Source organism: Euleptes europaea, chromosome 12, assembly GCF_029931775.1.
Source record: "Euleptes europaea isolate rEulEur1 chromosome 12, rEulEur1.hap1, whole genome shotgun sequence".
NCBI lineage: Eukaryota > Metazoa > Chordata > Lepidosauria > Squamata > Sphaerodactylidae > Euleptes > Euleptes europaea.
The window spans coordinates 19,727,052-19,731,528 of record NC_079323.1 but is presented as its reverse complement, the minus strand read 5'-3'; positions in this window follow the sequence as shown (position 1 = coordinate 19,731,528).

Sequence of the window (4,477 nt, the reverse complement as noted above, 5' to 3'; positions counted from 1 at the left end):
ACACAAATTGAATTGTAGCCACTAATGTTCTTGTATGCTAGTCATGTTTTCATGATGAAAGCACCCAGAGTGGACAAATGATAACAAATTACCTCATATACATGCACCTCAAAAGAATCTGATGCTGTCTGTTGCTGAAAACAAATCTACATTTTAGTGTGTGTTTACATTGCTTTACATAATGAGCATAAAAGCTCTTGTAAATTATTTGGATCAATACTGTATTGCAAGTGTTAAGAGTGATAAGCTTCTGAAGGCTGCAGTTGTATATTCAATTCCCGATGAGTCCTGTTGAGTACAATAGGACATATTATGTAAACCTAAGAATTGGATGTTAGTAAATTTAAACATTACGGTTTTAAAATTTAAGTTGTAATCTTTCTGTTTAACTCTTGTTGACATCAACAGGATTGAAATGACTTCAATTTGAGTCTAGAATCCTTTATTCTCAATAAGAAAGTCCTGCTGGATCAGACCACAGGTCCATACAGTATCCTGCAGCCATCCCTGGCCAGCCAGGTGTGTGTGTGTGTGTGTAAAGTGCTGTCCAGTCGCAGCCAACTTATGGCGACCCCTTTTGGGGTTTTCATGGCAAGAGACTAACGGAGGTGGTTTGCTAGTGCCTTCCTCTGCACAGCAACCCTGGTATTCCTTGGTGGTCTCCCATCCAAATCCTAACCAGGGCTGACCCTGCTTAGCTTCTGAGATCTGACGAGATCAGGCTCGCCTGGACCATCCAGGTCAGAGGCCAGCCAGGTACAAGCAAGAAATTGAGGCCATTGCCCCTCCTCCCCCAAATGATGTGTAGGGATCTGAAAGTTCCATTTAGCTATCTAGGCTAATAGCTATTGATAGACCTATCTTCAATGCATTTGTCTAATCCCCTTTTAAAGCTATCACCATATCTTGTGGCTACGAATTCTGTAAGCTAATTACGCATAGTGTGAAAAAGTACATTCTTTGTCCTAAATGTACTCCTAATCAATTTCATTAGGTGGCACTGAGTTCTAGTATTATGAAATGGGGAGAAAAAATATTTTCCCCTGGATATCATGCATAATTTTATGTACGTTCCACGCTCATCACTCCTGGCCCCTTATTTGTTTCTCTTTGAAACTAAAACTCTCCAAACATTTTAGCCTTTTCTCTCAGGGAAGATGCTCCAGCACTATAATTGTTTTATATACTTGTTTCTGTTTGCTTTCCAGTAGTATGATTGCCAGTTATAGTTGCCTATCTTGAAAAGGCTGTTTTTACTCTCAATCCCCTTCCTAACCCTAGAATCTCAGTTTTCCCCAACTGTCATTTTTTATGGGGAAAATTGGATGACTTCAAAATTTCCAGAGAACACTGTTTCTAGAAGTTTTATGTCTTGGCTGTGGCAGTAGTGTTACAAAGTGCTTTGACTAGGGAAAGGACATTCAGTTGCCATTAGGGATTTGGGCATATCTGAAAGCTCAGTTGATTGTAATTTTTGGAAAGAATTAAGTATTGCCAGAAAGTAGAGGCCTTTAACTCATATGGATGGAAAATCTGTTTTATTTTATAGCTATGTCCAGACTTCCTTGAACGTGAAGTAGGTGTGTGCCTATACATTTTAGATCAGTATTCCCTAATTCTTAGATGATGATCAGAAGACTCTAGCTACACATATGACTGAAATTGGAAAGAGCAGTGGTTTAAATGGACTTTTAGGCTTGTGAAAGTAGGTTTTTCGAAGGTTGCTGCCCAAAATTATTAGGAGAAGGTACTGGTGGTCAGCTTAATCCTAAATCTCTAGCTGACAAAGCAAACATTGCTTTCTTGCCCAACTGTAATGATTTGACTTGCTGTTTGCCTTTAAGATCTGTTCCAGTTTGGGACCTTTGCCATCTTGTATCCCAGCCTAATGTTAGCCAAAGAAGCAGTGTACCATGATTCATGAGTCGCTACTGTGTTAGGCGTGAAAGCACCAATTGCGATCATCAAATGGCTTGTTAATTACAGATGAAAACACTTTAAAGTGAAACTGAAAACTGGATTCTACTATAATTTTGTTTTTTCTCCTCCACCCCTTTACCTTGGTCTCTGCAAATGATCCTGAGTGAATCACCTTTCCTTCTGAGAATTTAGAAGCATGTGAAAGCATTTTCATCATAGCAGGGCTGGCGGGATGGAGAAAAGTGTGGTGTGGGGGTATTAATTGAAAATGAAGTGTCCTTGAGGAGGAAATCTTACCATAGCACGCCTGGAGTGTTTGTATTCCTTGCTCACTAGTGTGTGTGTCTGTGGTTTGTTGTGACCACTAATTGAAATGTGTGGACCCCTGTAATAATAGACAGAGCTTGGATTTGTAAGTGTTGACTACAGAGTTTTATGGTAGGCATCACAACTACAGTTTGCAGGCTCAAAACAAATTGCAAGTGGCTAATAATGTTGAATTACATGAATTTGTTTAGCCACAAAATTCCTCATACCTGAACCCAAATGAAGTATGCAAGACTTTTTTAGGACACCAAGAAACTTTCTCTTAAGTCCTAGTGGCTCAGTTCTGCTTTATATTCAGTATATTTTTTGAGGTAAGGATGAGTTGCTGTACTATTCCTCTAACTAAGGTGTGGAAAACTTCAATTGCATGGTTAATGTGAAAAGTATTGCATACATCCTGATCCTAAGTAGCATTTGTTTTAAGTAGAATCCCATTAATTTATTCCAAAGTGAATCTTCCTAGGATCACAGCATAAATTATTGAAAAACTGACTTGGTTGGTTGTTCTTTTCCCATAGAACATCTGTTTGAAGAGTCATAAGGGCAGCTCTGTTTCTTTGATCTTTCAAAATCCTACAAAAGTGCTTGACAGTGCATTTAGGAGGCAAATTAATTTCACTTGCAGCTTATGTTTGTGCTTGTGTAGATCAACCAGGTGTATAAATGCTGCTTAATTACTTAGCTTTAATACTTGATTCTGTATTTTCCCCCTTCCTAAAATTTACTTGCATCGTATATGGCAGACACAGAAACTTACAACTAAGCTTATTTCAGCCCATTCCTGAGAGCTGCAGTGGCCTGGGACAACGTGGCCAAGGCGCTGCCGTGGCGCCTCCAAAGAGATTTGGCTGCTGCAGCAAGGGGAAAAAAGGGTATTTTAAAATTAAAAAACTGAAAAAGGGGAAAACAGACCCATTGAAAACAGCGATGCTGCACCAACAAAAAGGTAGTGTGGCACCGCCATCTCTTCAGGAGGCGTTCCTGGGCCGAACGGGGTTTTGGAAGCTGCCTAAAGGCAGCTCTGACTCCCCCCCCCCCCCGGAATACCTCCTGGGACATTGGCGCAGGGACTTGTGCTGGGAGGATGCCTCTGGTGTCCATGGGCCAAGCTGCTACCACGACCCACGGGGCTGGTATAAATGGCACTACACCGGCTTTCGTGCCAGTTTGCATGGCGCAAGTGGCACAGAGGCCGGCGTAAGGGCCATGTCGCCTCCTAAGGCGATTTGGCCCCCAGCCTCAGGAATGCACTGTTAGTCTTACTGCATAAGGGCAGTTTATTTAATATTCTGTCTAATTTATACTGTATTGATCACAGAATTGGATTCAGAAGGAAACTGCGGAATACCTTGTACAAATCTAGATATGTTCCTCTTCAATATGCACAGTTTTCCATTAATGTCTGTTTAAAAGGGGTGGAAGATACTGCATCTGATTTCTGTCCTGATTATAAAATGTTGCCTTACAGTTCCTTAGTGATCATTCATAGTCATTTGAAGAGTTGGTTAGAGATTTGGTATATGTGTATAAATATATACACACGCACGCCTTGTGATACTTACCTGGGAGTAAACCCTGTTAAATTTAGTTGATCCTTCCTCCAGGTGAGAGAGCATATTATTGGAGTATATAGTTTCTGTGTTGGTGAATAAAACCAAATGGTTTAATGATCTCACAAAATTACTTCAGTGTCTCGCTTGTGAAGGCTGGAAATTGCTGGCAGTGCAAATTTCTGTTGCAAAATTCTATTGCCTGTACCTTGCCATGGTAGTGGGGTGGTAGGACACCCATGCCATTGCAATGTTGTCTACTTTGCGTGGCAGTGAGCTGCTGGTTAGGACTCAAGGTGCTGGTGAAAATTGCATTTATAGCCATAAATTTCCTAGAACTTGCATATCCCGTGGTGCATTGTCTCTCATATGAAACCACCCCCAAAGCTGTGTTAGACCTGAGAAGCCCTAATCTCACTTTCATATGTATTGTAGACTAGTGGCATAATGTCATACTTTTGACTTGATCTGTGGTATATACTTCCCACAGTATATATTACTTCTTCTATAGAGATGAGAGTGACATTTGTGTTTGCTGCCATGTCAGTGATCTCCCCACAGTTATTACAAACTTGGTAAAATTGTTTATATATATCTAGCTCTGGCTTTCCCTAGGTTTAGTAGTGATCATATACTCTTTCCTTGCAGAAATTTAAACTAAATTCCATCTGATCTAAAGT